General features: G+C 36.4%; 1 long non-coding RNA gene across 1 annotated transcript in view; it reads left to right on the top strand.

Moving 5' to 3' along the window:
- Positions 1–4271: 4271 nt before the first annotated feature.
- The window catches only part of LOC148093283 (uncharacterized), a 114516-nt gene continuing 100134 nt past the window's right edge, over positions 4272–18653 (top strand). The window contains exon 1 of the long non-coding RNA XR_015714369.1: positions 4272–4367. This is a non-coding gene — a long non-coding RNA (uncharacterized LOC148093283). The remainder of the gene's footprint in view (positions 4368–18653) is intronic.

Below are 18653 nucleotides of genomic sequence, written 5' to 3'. Positions count from 1 at the left end.
AGACATGAAACAAATCAAGTGAGCTCTATGACTACCCAAGGTTACTGCCAAGGTCAATATTCCAAAGTCAATGGCATTGAAGGGGAAGCCCAGTAGAACCCACGAGGATTTGGGGAGTGGCTGCTCTCCTCTCTGAGTCAGCTCCACTGGTAACCTTTTCCCAGGGTTGTTTTTAGATTCCCTGTAAGGTCTTGGTGAGGTTCTTCGAGTAAATTCCTATAAGAGGGTAAAAAATGCCCTTTTTCTGTGGCCCCAGGACATTCACACTATGCCATACTTTGCCTTTAAAAGTTGTTATAAATACTTAGCTAAATCTTATTACTAGCTCGCATGGCATTTGGTGACTTCTGCTTGTTAGCAAGTGCTCAGGTCTTGTTTCTCTCTTCAGGTATCTGTTTCTCTCCAAATTTTGTGTTATTTGTTTGACAAACAAACTTATTTCTCTGATGGGCTGAAGAAACAATAATTGTCCAGCATTTATTTTTGTTACAAGTGTGTAAATGATACTCTTTTCAGCTATCTACATCTTCAAGCTGAAACTGGAAATCCAAAGCAAAACAGTTTTAACAGGAAATTTATGTGTATAACATTGAATAAAGGAGGTGCTATAAACTATAATAAATAGATGCAAAGTTTGCTGTGGGATACAGTTATGCTAACTAAAATATATTTGATTATATATAATAACAGTTCCACACAGTCATCTGATTCTGTTCCCTCCCTGCCCCATTTTCTCCCATAAAGCTCATTTATTAATGAACCTCCTCCCTGCCGTCACTGTGAAATACTACGCTATTTCTGGGAACACAATCAGGTGGGCAGCTCTACCAATATGATTCTCCTGTCTTGCTTCTAACATTTGCAGTCTTTCTGTCAACATAAAAAACATTCAAACCTGTGAAGAATTTTTGTGAGTTTATTTGAGCCAGAGCTGTCAACAGTTGCCGGGAAGCAAAATCTCAAAGGATTGAGATAATGCTCCCGAGAATGGCAGTTTTGCACTTTATTTTATACATTACAGTCAAAAGGGGAGACATATGTGAGTTACATGAAATCCATTGGTGATAGATTAGGGAGCTGGGAGAAGGCAAAGCGGGGAAACCTCTGGGGTTAGATCAAAAGTAAAATGATAAATACATACCTCTTTTACTTAGGTGGGTACAGGACAGTTAACAGTCAACAATTAACTCAATATCAATGAGGGGGTTTGTGGGATCTGCAGAGCAGTGCCTGTGCTTTGAAGGATCCGGGAAAAAGGAAAATTACTTTGACATTCCAAAGATATGTTATGGTAGATGCAAAAAGACAATAGACAGGCTCAGTTAAGATAAAGATTGACCTTTGTCAGGGAAGATACTGACCTAGGATATGACTACCCACCATAAACTGCTTTTAGTTTAAAAAGTTTAATTTCAGACCATCCTTTGTGGCTACTTTAGGTCTCTGAGTTTGCAAGGCCTCCCTGCAGGCCTTCCCTGAGCTAGTCAGGTTAGCATGTGGCCCCTTTTTGTCCACTTTTCAAACTAACTCTAATTAGAGTGTCAGAATTCTCCATTCTCAGTAGTTTTCTGTTTGCTCCCTCTTATCTTGGAAACACATAACCTCAGTGCTTTCCAAATCTCACCTTTCTAGAAGGTAGTTATGCCAATTGAAGGTAACTAATAATTTTTAACAGCAATTTCACATTTTTTGTGATAAAACTAAATAGCACAGCTGATCTCATTCATGACTACTTATGACTTTATGACCTGAGTTATTCTTTAGGTTTAATCTTGATCCAAGTTAAAATGCTGCTACTTCATAACTTTGTTATACTGAGCAACTCTTTTCAGTCCTTTCCCCCTTTCTATCTAGTTATTGCAAGAACATTGCAGTTCTAAATGTCAATGATTCATATTAGATTTCTATAAATTCTGTAAAAACAGCTGTATTATAGATAAAATATTATTTCAAACAGTGGAATTCAATGACTGAATTGTTTTAGTAGATGACAATTATTTTAAAATACCAGAAATGTTAAATATGTAGTTATCTATCAATTGCCAATTTAGAAATAATCCTGTGCTAATCATATACCACATTTTATTTCATTTGTTTCAATCTCTTTTATGTGAGAGCTTACTGATAGAAAATTCCTGCAGTTTGGGACCCATAAAGAATAAATTGTAACAATAATCGGGACAAGATGTAGGGTTCCTGTCAAAAAAGGAAGAGAAACTTGGAACAGAGATGGAAGTAGGGAAAGAGGAAGCCTATCTGAAGGGGGCAGATCTTGATAGATTAAAAGAAAAAAGATAAAATTGCCTTTTTCATAACTTTGCCTAAAATTACTCAGTTTAATACGCTGTGACATATACATTTCTGTGATTTTTAAGAGTGGACCTAGATACCCCAAATGTGGTTATGGTTATACATGATTTCCTTGGTGCCTGCAGTTCTGCTTTCTTTCCTATTCACAACCAGCTCTTGTCTTGCACTTAAGTTTTGTTCCTTCCAGGACAGTTTTCTGATTTCAATTTTGACCAGTTTTCTCTGCTTCCACCTCTAATCACGGGTCTATATGGCTTCAGAACAGAACACTCTGAGTTTAGTGACAATGCACATCTTTCTCTTGCTATCATACTGAAACTTAATATGTGAGGGAATCTGGAGCATATGTGGGTTTGGATATTAGGAAAAGTTCCTGTTCCACTCTTGGTGGAAATGGTGGTTATATCTCATTTAGGAAAGATTCATGTTGCTCTGCATTACCTATGGTGGCCAAGGCTTTGTGGATGACCTCCCAGAAAAACAACAACATTGTGACTTGTGGTTAGTTGTTAAAAAAAAGACATCATTTATTAGAAAATTCACAGGGCTTTATGGGGAAAAATCCTTATTTTAAATAACTGTGCAAAACCTAAAGAGTGAAAGAATGCAACAGTTTTAATAGTCATTGAGTGGTAAGAGACTCCACTTGTGAAATTGTTGTCTAAAAAGTGAAGTAAATTGTCCTACCTCTACATTTTCAGTGAATCAGTTAAGTGTAGTACGGAGTCAAATTTTAAAGTGGTGTTTTTGAGTAGGCAGAACTCTAAGTATTTACTATAGAGCTCATAAAAACTGAGCCAAAATCTGTAAGAACTAATTACCTTCTGATGCTCTTAACCTTATTTCTGGTTGTGCCTATATTTACGACAAGGAAGCAAATTAGGAGGCAAAGAATTTCAAAAAACTTGTGCGGAAATGTCAAATCCAGATACTACCACTATCAACAACAATAACAAAAATGAGCCTAAAGTGGTTTCAGAACAATTGCAGATGCAGAGAACTGAAAGAGCATAGCATACATTGTTGGGCTCAAGCATTTATTTGATATAGCAGATATTCATGATTTCCAGAGGATACACATAGCTGACATCCATCCATGCCTCCCCTCGGGTGACATATTTGACTACTGTTTGCCAGACACTGTGTTATGCCAGATACTAAAGTGCTGTAAGAGACGCGATGCATGCCTCAAAAGTGTTTGTAGTCATACACAGATAGATCTTTTAGCGATTTTATTATTTTGTGATAAATAGTAAATTGAATTTTTATTTTCTTTTTGTAAAGACTGCACTGGAAGCATAAGAGAAGCCTTTAACTTGGCCTTTGGTGAAGGAGGGAATAAAATAAAGCTTCTTGGGATACATGAGTTCTAGAATGTTACTACAATGATTGTTTGGAGGAATACAAATGAAAAGGCATGATAGGGAAGCGCTAACAAACAAAATTCAAGATGAAGGAAATGAACCAAGTCCCAGAAAGAGAAGAATAGAAACAAAGACACAGGATAGGTAATTTCCAATCCATTAAAGGGGGGAAAAATGTAACAAAGGTATCTCAACCAGTGGCAGTTGTGATGGTTAATTTTGTCAGTTTGACTAGGGTTTCCAAATATTTGGTCAAATATAATTCTGGGTGTTTCTGTGAGAATAAATAATAAGTGAAAAACAATAATTTCTATTGATTTGGTTTCTCTGGAGAACCCTGAGTAATACAAAATTTGAGCTACTAAAGGCTATCTAGAAATCATGGGACATTAAGAGTACAAATAATATGACAGATATAAGTTCAGGCATGTCTATAGTCATATAAATTTTATCGATTTAAAAACACAAAATCTTCTAGTAAAGATATTCAAACAGTTATGACTAACTGAAATATTCCTGGTGGTAAAATAATTGGATGGGCTAAAATGTAAGGCCTCATTCTCAAACAGGTATTGGATCTCTTTATTCTAGTCATTTGCCCCAGTAGTGACACCTCTCCTGGGGTCAGTAATGGACTGTGTACAGATCATACTGGAAAGAGTCATGGAATATGGGAGAGTGAAGACATTCTAGGTGAGATAATACTTTATGATGCCTTCGTATTATATATATGTCGTTATCTAGCTGATCATGCACCAACAAAGCATAAGATTTAAAAAATTGCTAGTACTTGTACACAAGATTCTTATTGTCTTCTTTTTACTTACCTTCATTTTAACAAGTCGTCATAATTGTATAAATTTTCAAAATATAATTAAACTAGAGATAGAATTAATATCTGAGGTCTTTGAATTGTCTATCTGTTAAACCAAGCGACTTGTATACATAAAATCTAGCACGGGCTCCATAGTATACAAAGAGTATTGTTTAACTGCCCCCAGTGATTCCCCTCACTTTTTTTCTCCTCAAAGCAAAGATTGGAAAATAGTCACCTGTAAGTCTAGGAAGTACAGTATTCAACACATAGGATAACACAGCATATATAAGCGCATGGCTTCTTCCCAAAAGGGTTGTCTGAGCTGTATGCTTGACTGTATTGGCTCATGCAGGATTTATTTGTAGTCATTATTATTCCACAGGGGCTGGGAATCCAGTGATAGTTCACACTGGCCAGGAGGAAGCCCGGAAATGGGAGTTATAGTGTTGAAGGGATGCTTGAGGTTTTACTTTATGGTCAATTTGTTATTCAGTGTTGTAGTTTATAGATCAATATATTTTACCATATCGCAGCATGTAGATTTATTTGCCTGTTTCATAAATGATGTATACCAGATGTTTATTTTTAATGTGAGCATAATTTTGGAATATGTGAATCATAAAAAAGTACTATGAAACCCATCTAATGAGGTTACTCGAGGTAGGTAACTATATTCCTAGCTAAGTACCTGTCCAATCAGCATATTGGTGAAAGCTTGTTGAAATCTTCAACTGTTTTCTTCTATTTTCCTGCTCAATTAAAAAAAAACAACTTTTTACAAAGCACCATTTTTAGGTTGTTTGAATGGTGTTAATATTATGAGTCGACATGGATCTGAACTGAAGTATACAGGCCTCTTTGCCTTTGCACAACCGTGGTTTATTGCCTTCATTAAGGGGAAAAAAGGAAACAAAGAATTACATGGATTAGAATCATAGAGCTAATGCACAATTATCATATCCTTTGTAGACAGTTTTTTTCTTCTGGAACGGAGAATCGAGTACAGTGTTGTGTGCCATAAGATCCACAAAATTTAGGGAGCTACATAATCCATCCTGTTTCACCATTACTTTAAAGTCTGCAGGTCTTAGAGAATCTCAATGTAAGAGGTGTATTTTAGTTCACTGTATAATTTGTTAGTATCTTGTGATTTCCTTTTTTCTGATGTACTTCAGTTACTATTTATAACTCTCTGCTCTTTGATTAATATAAAATAGGAATGACTTCATGAGACCTGTAGAAATTACAGGCAGAATCTATATGGAACTTTACATTTTAGGCTGTTTAATTATTTTACCATCAAAATGATTCAATTCTTTGTTATTTAATTTATCATTACTTAATAGTGTATCTTGCTCTATAACAGTGATTCGGTAAAAATATTGCTGACTATCTTGCTCTATAACAGTGATTCAGTAAAATAGTTGCTTACCTAAGAATATTTATCTGTACTTCTAAGTACTCTTCCACTGTCTTGGATTTGGCACTATTTATACATTGGTTATCTTATTAAATAAGCATATATATTAAAATTAGATGCCCATACTTTCTGATATTGTGTTAGTGTTGCATTTATTTTCTCATGTATGTGATACCACTTATATATTTCTTTAACGAATAAATCATATCCAGCAGAGAAGGCATTAGCAAGGTTACAGCAAGATTTAAATCCATTTGAATAAATATATAAACTAAACAATAAATGTAGGATACACATTTTTATTTTAAAAACATTAAAACTCTTTTTATAGTGGGCATGCAATATCCAGATTGAATTCTTCAGAAATCTAAAGTTCAGGCAGTAAAAACAATAAAAAATATATAACCCTAACTCCTGTTGATGAAAGCAAGACAACTTCAATTGTGAGTAAACATTTTATATTGCAAAAATAATAGGATCTAAGTGAGCTTGCTAATGGAACATGCCAACATTATATGTTACTTTTGCCTGAACACCTTTTGTGTGTAAGTTCTGGTGCTGACTAATAAGAAGCAAACAAATAATTAGGCTTAAGTAAACTAAATTAGCAATGATACAAAATAACACAAAATAAATGCCAATATACTAGAAAAGCCAAATATTCTGAGAAGTTACTTGGAGAAATCTTTGTGATTATAAAATTAGAGGCCAGAAAACACACACACAACTCAGGCAGAGATAATGATAGGGAAAGGGTTAAACAGTCAGATTTCACAAGAGGAATATTGCCCATACTCACCTAGGCACTTGACAGAGTCAGGGTTTCAAAATCCTTCCTCGCTTTACCTGAAGGGAAAACAGTGCATTAAGGCGCTCAGATTTTTTTAAAGTTTGCAAGATGATGGGTGATGTATGCAAAAAATGAGTCTCTGTATTCATTTTTCATTAAATTGTATATTCAGATAATATATTTTAATCAGTTCTGACTCCTGTGGCGCTATGAAAAGCACATAGGACAGGAAAGGCAACCCTGTATGCTTTAAGGATGGGCAGAATTAAGTAAAAGTAGAAAATTGGAGATGATAAAGCATAAAGATGAACACAAAGATGAAAATATTCTAGAAAGAGATGGGACATTTATCAATAATAATTTAAATTTATTCTTTATTATCCTGTTATAAAATCTAGGGACACAAAATTTTTTGATTTGTTGAAGGAAAATATAAACATTTGTTGTTTGGAAAACAACTAGAAATTAAACAGTCTCTAGGAAAATGAGAACTCTGAAATATATAATGCCAACAAATTTATTAGATTAAAAGAGATTTTTAAAAGTGCTTTGCTCAGCGTGTATGTTTAAATAGAGTGAAGAATATTTTTAGAGCGATGTCAGTTAATCATCGGGATAGTTAATAATAATGTAAAAATATGTGCTGGGATAAGCTGCAGCTGAATGTCACTAAACTCTATGACTTCAATGGAAATGAAAGTCACTAACTGACAGAAATTAAATCTGCTCTTAATAGTATGAGAACAAGATGGAAAAAAACCAGTGGAGGGTGAAAGGTAGAGACTTAATGAATTAGAAGGGCAGAATTAAAATTACTGCTAAGACTATTCCATAGGATTATTTTGATCACTCAACAGTAGGGGAAGTGTTCTAATAAAACTCTTAAAGAAAGAATTGTATTAAGTGGGATTCAACTTGATTGAGACTTTAAATTGTAGAAAACTTTTTGTATAAGCTGATAATTTTTTAAAATGATAAGAAGTATTCAAGGGCATAGCTGGCAAGCCCCTGGCTAGGGCAAAGGTGTTTACTAGCTTTCAACATTTTTTTCCTATTTAATCTTACTTGAAAGATTCAGAATTCTGCAGCCACACAGCAACTCTTCTCGTTCTATCAGTGTATTGGGGGGAAGAAATCACGCAGCGTGCTCATTAAAGGCATTAAAGAGAGAATGCTGCTGCTGCTTAAGACATATTATCTGCAGAGTGGGGGCAACCACAGCAATCCCAGCTTATGAGAAAGCACTGAAAAAATACACGCACCACACTCATGCACATTCCCCATTTACTAAGTGCACGAGCCAATCTTCTGACATGTAAGAGGAAAACGTATTTTTTATATACAGAGAACAGAATGAAGGTGTTGAAAACATGATGCTTCTAACTACTGTATTTATGCAGCACATTTTCTCTCACACTCTTTTTAATCTTTGCCCACTGTCATAATGAAATTTTTGCTTATAAGAATGAAAACTATGCCCTGTCGGTGTGGTGCAGTGGTTAGAGTGTAGGTCTGCGCACTGAAGGGTTGTGGGTTCAGGTAATGAAAAAAATATCCTCAAGTGAGGATTAACAAACAGACAAAAAAGAATGAATGCTAACTGATGAAGTATTATAATGTAATCTGATGAATAAGTGGTTGCTTATGTTTTTGTTCACCAGCCTAAAAGATTCAGGATAAATGGGGTGAACTATGGACCAATACATGAAAGAGACTTTCTAATGTACTTGAATCCGGGAATTTCATATTTTTTCTTAGAATTTGAGAAACATAGGTATTAGTATTTCAGTGGCAGAGACATATGTATGTTCTTCATAACTCCCAAATTCTCTAAAATAAATATGTGTGTGTGTATCTGATATTCAGGGTGTCCTATAAATACCACCATTATCATGTTACCAGCAATTTGTTTTCTCATAGTTCTGGAAGCCAGAAGTTCAAGATCAAGGTGTTGGCAGGATTGTCGTTTTCTATAGACTCTCTCCTTGGCTTATAGATGACCATCTTCTCCCTGTGTTACCACATGTTCTTTCTCTGTGTGTGTCTGTGTCCTATCTCTTCTTATAAGGACACCAGTCATTTTGTATTAGGGCCCATTCCTATGACCTCATTTTATTACCTCTTTAAAGACCTTATCTGCAAGTGCAGTCACATTCTGAAGTATTGGGGGTAAAGACTTCAACATACAAATTTTGAGAAGAAGCAATTCAGCCCATAACACGTACTATCATTTCCATTTTACAAATGAGGAAGTTGGGTCACAGAATACTATACTTTCTCTAAATCTCTTAGCACCTGAGTTGAAAAACTGGCATTTAAATCTGGGTGCTTCTGATGTCAAAGTTCAAGTTCCTTCTTACCATCTCTACAATAAAGCATTTGGATGGCGTTTTGTCCATTGGGAACATTTAAGTGTTGGGTATTATGACTCCACATCTCAAATGTAGTAGCCAATAATGCTAGCTAGCTGTTCATCAAACTCTCCTCTCCCCTTCTGAGGACATGCTAGTTTACATGTAGTATAATGCCATGACTGAGTTCTGGCTCACAGAAGGTGGGTGATAGTGATATTACTAATTTTAAGTTTTCCCTAGAAACATCATACATATAAACATGTTATACCTAATTATGGTTTTTGTCTTATCTCTACTTTCTGGCATTGGATATCACGTGTTGACGCTAGCAGGGCCCTTGTCAGTGTGAGTGTCTGAATGTCTGCACAGTCCTTCCCTTGCTACATATAACGCTTTATGGAAATGAGAAACAAACAACTGTATTGAATTGCGGAAATATCAGGATTTATCTGCTATAATATACAGATATAACTTAATTAAGGTGAGTGATGCAGGTCATAGATTATCTTAAGAAGAAGTTAATAACCCCAGAAATCATAAGACATTTTAGCAAGGAACTGCGCTTCAGAAAACTGAGGACTGGTTTAAAACTTGGTATCCTATTGCATTCAACAGAAGGTGCTGTGGACTTGGGAATGCTTTGGTTTTGTGATATCTTATTTTGCTCTCTGGGTTTGAAAATAGAAACACAAGTATGGACACTGAGGGATTAATACAACCCTTGTTTCTGTTTAAGTAATTCAATATCAACCTCGCTCAGAATGAGTTAGGAGCCTCCAGACACCTTGCTGACCATGATGCTTAAAAGCAAAACCTCGTACTTGGTGGATCCCCCAGTTTTATAATAATTATGTCCTCATATTTGTAAACAAAATCAAAATCTCCATTTCCCTGAAATCTTTAAATATACAGTTGTTATTTTTTAATCATTTTACCAGGCTTCCAGTGCAATGTTTTTAATCTCATAATCTTTTTTTCCATTTTGTTTGTTTTGTTCTGTCATATATATTATCCCTTGCAAGATGTAGTCTGTGCATTTGAAATCATGACAAGCAGGAAATAAATGTTAAAAATTATACTTACTCTTACATTGAGATACAAAAACATTGCAACTTCAGGGAAAGGATAGTTGATCAGAGACATAAAAGCTGGTTCAGAGATGCCAATAAAAGAAACTGGCTCTCTTTTTTCACTTTAAGGAGGACAAAGAAATTGAGGAGCATAAGCCCAAAAGAAACATTTTATCTACAATTTTCAGGTAGGAATGATAGGAATTTTTTATTGATGGAACAAAGCCTAATATATGCAGCATACACATTTACTTTCTTAGTAACAAACATCAGCCCAGTATTTTATTTTCTCACACAGATTTGCTATTAAAACTCAATTATTTCATAAAATTAATAATAGAAGGCAAGTTTAAAAAATACATTTATACTTGTTAATTAAGTTGGAATTGTTACTCTCTTTAGTACCTCTTTCCAGTTAGGAGTTAGATTGGCCAAATATTTTCTGATTTTGACTATAACTTTGTCAAAGAGGAATTTTTAGAAATTCCTAATATTATTAACTAGAAGTAATTTTCTATATTATTCATTAAAAATTACTCATTTTTACCTATAGTACTGGTTGGAGGTAAAGGTCCATTTGTTAATTCTAGGCACAATGGCAGAGTATGCTTCCCTGTGAATAATATTAAGATAAGATTTTCAATAGTTTTATTTTCTGGTATCAGAAATACTCTTTGACTTCCAGCCAAGACAGAAGAATGAGATTTACACCCCTCTCCTGAAACGGCCAAAGGAAAAGAAAAGAAAGAAGGGAAGACATACAAAAGAAAAAAGAAAGAACAAATATTTGAAACTAAGATGTTCAAGTCCCTGGACATCAGTTAACATAGCACAGTCATCCCTGAGAGAGAGAAAACAAAAAAGGTGTGACTTCCCAGGCATGGATACATAAAGAGGTCCAAGTCCTAGGGAGGTGTCTTTATCAACATCTTAGCCTGCAAAACATGCTTAGAGCAAAAGTTACAAAGAGTTCAAAAGGGGGAGGTCTGGGTTTGAACGGGAGAGAGAAGGGAACTTTCTACTAACTAGAGACTCTTTGGTGCAAATTATCCTGGAGTTGTTAAAATAGCGGGGAGGAGGGGGTGCAACCTTGAGAACAGCCTTATCTTGTCCTGCAGTTAGAAGAGAGGGGCTGACTGTATCAGAGGAGCAACAACCTTGGGTTTAATTACCAGGTGCTTCTCATAAATTGTGGAAAGGCCACAACAAAGAAAAGGAGAGGCCCGCTTTCTGTCCTTATATGCCCAGTGCAGCTTAGGGCAGAGGACACACATCATTTCTAAACACTTCTAATATTAAACAATAAAATAAATGTGAGCTATACTCACACTTAAGAAAGATTTAAGAAAGCAAGTAAGATAATTTTCTTCCAAACTACTTATGCAAGTTCACAGTCTCCAGTGGCCAGAGCCTCTCCAGACAGCTCAGGGCACAAGTGGGGCCCCAAACTGGACAGGACACCCATCCATCCTAGGACACACTGTCACTCACACTCATTCAGACTGGGACAATTTAGACATGCCAGTCACCTACTGTGCACATCTTTGGGATGTGGGAGGAAACTGGAGTCCCTGAAGAAAACCCATGCAGACACGTGGAGAACATGCAAAGTCCACACAGCCTGTGGCCCCAGGCAGGAATCTTTTTTTTCTCTCTCATCAACATTATATGATGCTGCATGAAACAGAGCTGAACAAAGGAGCAACATAATTTCTGATAAAGCAAAAAACTAGCAAGCTGATTTGCTACGTTCGAGAAGTTTGGCATGTAGCTCAGTTGGAAATCTTAGATACTACTTCTTACTGGCAATTGCTTGGGAACTAACAATGCAACTTTCCTTTACGGTAAAGGCTGGGAATTAATTTGGGACACTCAGCGATTGCACAAAAGCGTACTTCCTTGCATCAGAGTTCCGGTTTATGGGGTCCGTTGCACATTCTAACTCTAATTGTGCTGCTCTTGGTCTTTGGAACACACAACGCATTGCTGCGTGTCTTATGGAAGCAATAATGAAGGCTGTAAAGTATGAGGAATGCAAAGCTGTCACCAGATATCGATCCACAGCCAGTTCTCTACTGGTGATAGTAAATTAAATTTCAGCTCTCATTCTAAGTCTGGGAAAGAGAATAATAAATAACATCAAGCCCTCTTCTCGGCAGACTTTAACTTTACATCAGAATAAATCCAATGGTAACTTACACAGTTTTTAATACCACACCATGGGCATTTTTATAGATTTTCAAATACAGAGTTTAACTACCATTCTCCTTTTGTTGTCTTGCCCACCACACCATCAAAGCTTTGGGAAGAGAACAACTACGAGAGCATTTAACATTTTCATACCTTTCTCCTCTTCAGTTAAATCTTGTAAATAGGGGCTGTACCTAAGCCCTGAGAGCATCACGCAGAGTGTTGAATGCGTTTAACTCTTCCATTTCAGTTACGGCGTACAGGAGATGAACAGAAGTAACAATAATCTAAATCTGTGTGTAAGTGTGTGTGTGAATGTGTGACGAGGGTGGAGTAGAGAATGGGAAAGAGAGAAAAATCATAACATTCTTACCTTCCATTCCGCCTGCCATGTTTCCATACCCCCCACACCCACCCACAGTACTGTATGCCTGTGTTTTTAAAAAACACCATAAAGTAGAACACGAAGATTGTTGAATTCTCACCCTTCCCTAAAAGAATGTGCAGGTTTCAGTTTATGGGTTAACATGAGACCTCTAAAGTCTGATGACTGGCTGGAGGGTCAGGGAACAATTTTCTTTAGGTTCAGCTCCTCCTTCCCTGACCACAGCTTGTAAGTTCTCTTCGCTGCTCACACTTATATATCTCATATATATGTGTGTGTGTGTATATATATGAGATGGTATTTCAAGCCATACATATATATGTGGCTTGAAATACCATCTATATGTAAACAACTCCCAAATCTGTATATAGATTTCTTCTCTAAATTCTATTTTAGGTACCTAGATCTGCCTTCCTATGGGATACCTCTGCTTGGATGTCTCTTAGGAAAACAGATTAAAGTGTCTGATTGAAAAATCTTATTTCCTTTTATGTATATTTATATTGTGCATCTAAGTAAGTATTGTGAGTATTCAATCCGTAGTTCATGATAGAGACTTAGATGAGTATTGCTGTCTCTTTCTCATTCCCAACGCACACTCAGTAAATCACAATACACTATTTGATCTCTACAGAGAGTCCTAATCTCCTCACTTTTCTCCTTTCCACTGTTACCTTTCTGAATTATCATTACCATGCCTTTCTCACTGGTCTTTCTGATGCTGTCCTTAGCCCCTCCAGTCTATTCTCACCACAGCAAACAAATTCATCTTCCAAAGGGAAAGTCTATTAAGATGATGTCCCGAAAACAATGCCTACCCAGGACAGTGTAGTCTGCTCCCCAAATAATACTCCAGCCAGCTTCACCTCATGTTTTTTCTTTCCTTCTATCACAGTCATTAGTTCTGTTTATCAACTGTTAAGTTTTCCTTCCGAGCTCACGTCAGAACCATGCTTCCTTGTCTCCATGAAGTTAGACACGGCCACGTGACTCTCTCTGAACTATGAAATATGATCATAAGTTGTACTTGTCACTTTCATGCACCATTCTTTAAAAAGCCACATAGGATTTATCATTCTCTTATCACTAATAATCTAGACTCTAAAGGATAAACGACGTCATGGAGAATGAAAAATAATCATCGTTTTACTGAGATTCAAGGATTGTTTTCTACTCTCTCTCTATTCTCTAGCGTGGCCAATCCTATGTTTAAAGAACATACCAAGCTCCTTAATATTTCTGGACAATCACATCTGTTTTCCCTCTATCAGAAATGCTTTCTCCATACCCTTCTTAGCCATTTAACTTTACCTTGTTAGCTCTAATTTGTCTTCCCCATATCAGACTAGAGAGACCTTTTTAATGCACTGGTTTGTATGTTCTCATAACTCCTATACTTTTAAATACTTATCATAATTTCAAGTATATGGTTGTTGGTAAAATATAAAAATAAATTATATATTTACTTGAAAAGTACCCAGACTGTGAGTTCCATGAGCTAAAGGCTCAAGCCTGTGTTACTCACAAAAATAAGTAAATGAATACAATTATTTTGATATTATCTACAGTGAGAAACATATTTTTTTAAATATGTTTTTATTACTTTCAGAAAGAGGAAGGGAGAGGGAGAGAGAGAGAAACATCCATGATGAGAGAGTCATTGATCCACTGCCTCCTGCATGTCCCCTGCTGGGGATCGAGCCCAAACCCCCTGGGCATGTGCCCTGAATGGGAATCAAACAGAGACCTCCTGGTTCATGGGTCGATGCTCAACCACTGAGCCACACTGGCCGGGCAAGAAACAGTTTGAGTTCATCAGGCCTGGCTTTAATTTGGGCTCTGCTAGTCAATAATATAGAGCATTTGAAAAATTAGTAAATTTCTTTGTCTTTCAGTTTCCTTATCTGTAAGTGGGGTAGTGTTTATCTCTAAAATTTATTGAGATAACTAAATACGTTCAAGGGCTTAAAATGTTCATCATGATGCTTGGCATGAAGTAGATACTCAAGAATGATAGTTCTTTTTCTTCCCATGCTGACCAGGTAATATGTCAATGTCCATAGTATCAGAGCTTTTGAGACCTTTAATGACCCATATAAAAAGGGAGTGCTGTTTTTCTGTACCAAGTAACGTTTCAGAAATTTTACCAATTTTTTATTAGCTTAATTATGTTTTATTTCTATCAAATTATAATATTTTAGATTATAAGTTATTTGCTGACAAAGTTTCAGATCTCAACATGTGTCTCCATATTTGACTTCTGGAAATAAATTGTTTCAAATTGATATGTCTGTATTACACTGCACTGTGTTTTATTAGATAGGCTGACAGTAGATCACTCTGTGGGCGGTTTTGCTCCAAACAATTTGATAATCATCAAGGAGGCTTGTTTAGTCATCAGGCTGATAGACATACTCTGTGCATTCTGTCTAGCTTAGTCTTGATTTTGGACCATTTAATTTTATGATCATGCTTTGACTACCCATCATGGGTACAGCATTGTACAAATCATCGTTTTCTGATACTGCAGTTGCAAGAGTAGTAGGGGGTTGGCATATCTGATAGTTTAATTAGTTACTTAAGTAAAAGTAAGCATAATGTAGATAGTGACCTTCACCAAATTTTAGACAGGCTCTCCTAAACCCTATTTTCAAATAGGCTACACCCTTGGGCCCTGTATTCAAGCTTGCTTAGCCCAGTTGTAGCAAGAATTCTTCTGTCTCAGTCCCTTTGGGCTGCTATAACAAAGTACCATAAACTGTGTGGCTTTTAAACAACAGATACTTATTTCTCACAGTCCTGGAGGCTGGGAAGTCCAAGATCAAGGCACCAGTAGATTTTGTGTCTAGTGAGAGCCCCCACTCCTGGTTCTCAGATGGTCATTTTTGTGCTGTGTCCTTATATGCTGGAAGAATGGAATTAGGGAGGGAAAATAACAGAGAATTCAATAGAGATACCTCTTATAGTCAGAAACTTGTCAAATCTTCAAATTTCTCAATATAAGATCACCTTTTATTTTAAAGCATAAGCTATTAACAACTTTCTTTGGTAGGAATTATTTTTTTAACTCTTGGATATTTTCTCTTTATAACACTATTATGTAAAAATAGTCACAATATCAAATTCTTTTATAGCTATTTTGTTCGACAATTTTTAAAAAAAATTATTGATTTTAGAGAGAGAAAGAAAGTGGGAGAGAGAGGATAGATTTGTTGTTCCACTTTATTTACACATTCATTGGTTGATTTTTTTTTTTTAATATACCTTTATTGATTTCAGAGAGAGGAAGGGAGAAGTAGAGAGAGAGAGATAGAAACATCAGTGATGAGAGAGTTACTGAACGGCTGCCTCCTGCAAGCTGCCTACTGGGGATCGAACCTGCAACGTGGGCATGTGCCCTGACCGGGAATCAAACCACAATCATAGGTCGATGCTAAACTGCTGAGCCATGAATGCTGGCTGGGCCATGCATGCTGGCTGAGCCATTGGTTGATTCTTGTGTGTGCCCTGATTCGGACCAAACCGGCAACCTTCATATCAAGAAGATGCTCTAACCAAATGACCTACCTAGCCGGGGCATAAATTTTTACATTTGGGAATAAATTTTGAATCTTGTAAGACTTAAGGTTTGTTCCCTCCCACTGAGCGAGTTGGGTTTATAAAATCTAATACATAGACCCTGGATATTTTATGTCTGTTACAGCGTTATTAACTATGTAATGCTAATATATCTGGACTATCAAGAACTGTTTTAATAATTACAGAATTTTAAGCCAATTGTCAGTAGCACTGATAAAGGTAAGAGGGTTTTGGAACTATGAGACAAAGATTGACTCCCATGTAATTAGTTATATAAGTAAAAATCCCAATTAATTAAAAAGTAACATCTATGAATTGAGCTTCTAGTAGAGATGAGAAACTTTAATGCTTAGCTCTGAAACATTTACATTGGCAGGACAGTATTCTGGGAATTTAAAATTGAATGTCTTTAAAGGATAATTTGATTTTTGAGGCTTTCCACAAATCTGAAGACTATCTCAGCAAACACAATTCTATTAGAGTAAAATACAAGCAACATAAGGATACTGAATTCAACAACAGATGTTGACATTTAAACAATGTAGCATTTTCATCAATTTAGCTTTTTCATTTATTCATTTATCAGAAAAAGTTCCCTTTTTAAATTTTTATTATTTTTTATTTTATTTTATTTTTTATTTTATTTTATTTTTTTAATGTTTCTTTATCTTTATTGTTGAGACCATTACAGATGTCCCCCTTTCAACCCCACTGACGCCTCCGCTCCACATCAATCCCACCCCCAGGCCCTCCCCACACCAATGTCCACGTCCATGGGCCATGCCCATAAACATTCAAGTTCCCTGATTAATCTCTCCCCACCCACACCCCCCTTCCTGCCTTCCCTCTGAGATACTCAGTTTCTTCCAAGCTTCTATGTTACCAGATCCACTTTGTTCGTTTATTTTGTTTATTATATTCCACATATAAGAGAGATCATTTGGTACTTCTCCTTCTCCGACGGCTCATTTCACTTAGCATAATACTCTCTAGTTACCCGGTCGGGCGTGGCTCAGTGGTTCAGCGTCGACCTGGGATCCAGGCGATCGGGGTTCGATTCCTGGTCAGGGCACATGCCTAGGTTGTGGGCTCGATCAGTGACTCTCTCATCATTGATGTTTCTATCTCTCTCCCTCTCCTTTCCTCTTTCTGAAATCAATAAAGATATATTAAAAAAAAAAAAAAAGAATACTCTCTAGTTCCCTCCGTGCTGTGCCAAAGGCCAAAAGGTCCTTCTTCACAGCCGCGTAGTACTCCATGGTATAAATGTGCCACAGCTTTTTTATCCACTTATCTACTGATGGGCACTTGGGCTGTTTCCAGATATTAGCTATTGTGAATTGCGCTGCTATGAACATAGGGGTACATAAGTTCTTTGTGATTGGTCTTTGGGGTTCCTTAGGATATATTCCTAGCAGTGGGATCACTGGGTCAAATGGCAGCTCCATTTTTAATCTTTTGAGGAGACTGCGTACTGCTTTCCATAGTGGCTGCACCAGTCTGCATTCCCACCAGCAGTGCACTAGGGTGCCCTTTTCTCCACACCCTCGCCAGCACTTGTAGTTCGTTGACTTGTTGATGGAGCCATTCTGACAGGTGTGAAGTGATACCTCATTGTGGTTTTAATTTACATCTCCCTGATGATTAGCGATGTTGAGCATTTTTTCATATGTCTCTTAGCCATTTGTATGTCCTCTTTGGAGAAGTGTCTATATAGGTCCATTGCCCATTTTTTAATTGGATTGTCTTCCTTTTATTAAGTTGTATAAGTTCCTTATATATTTTGGATATTAACCCTTTATCCGATGTGTCATTGACAAATATGATCTCCCATACAGTGGGCTCCCTTTTCGTTTTGTTGATGGTTTCCTTTGTTGTGCAGAAGCTTTTTATTTTGATACAGTCCCATTTGTTTATTTTCTCCTTAGTTTCTCTTGCCCTAGGAGATGTATCAGCAAACATATTGCTATGAGAGATGTCTGAGATTTTACTGCTTGTGTTTTCCTCTAGGATTTTTATGGTTCCATGTCTTACATATAAGTCTTTTATCCATTTTGAATTTACTTTGTGTATGGTGTAAGTTGGTGGTCCAGTTTCATTTTTTTGCATGTATCTATCCAATTTTTCCAACACCATTTATTAAAAAGACTGTCTTCACTCCATTGTATGTTTTTGCCTCCTTTGTCAAATATTAATTGACCGTACTGGCATGGATCAATTTCTGGGTTCTCTGTTCTGTTCCACTGATCTATATGTCTGTTCTTGTGCCAGTACCGGGCTGTTTTGATTACAGTGGCTTTGTAGTATAACTTGATATCTGGTATTGTGATTCCTCCAACTTTGTTCTTCTTTCTCAAGATTGCCGTGGCTATTC

This window comes from Miniopterus natalensis, chromosome 4 (assembly GCF_054644295.1).
Source record: "Miniopterus natalensis isolate mMinNat1 chromosome 4, mMinNat1.hap1, whole genome shotgun sequence".
In the NCBI taxonomy this organism is placed as follows: domain Eukaryota; kingdom Metazoa; phylum Chordata; class Mammalia; order Chiroptera; family Miniopteridae; genus Miniopterus; species Miniopterus natalensis.
Note: the sequence above shows the minus strand (reverse complement) of the source record. Positions and strands in the feature narration are given on the sequence as shown.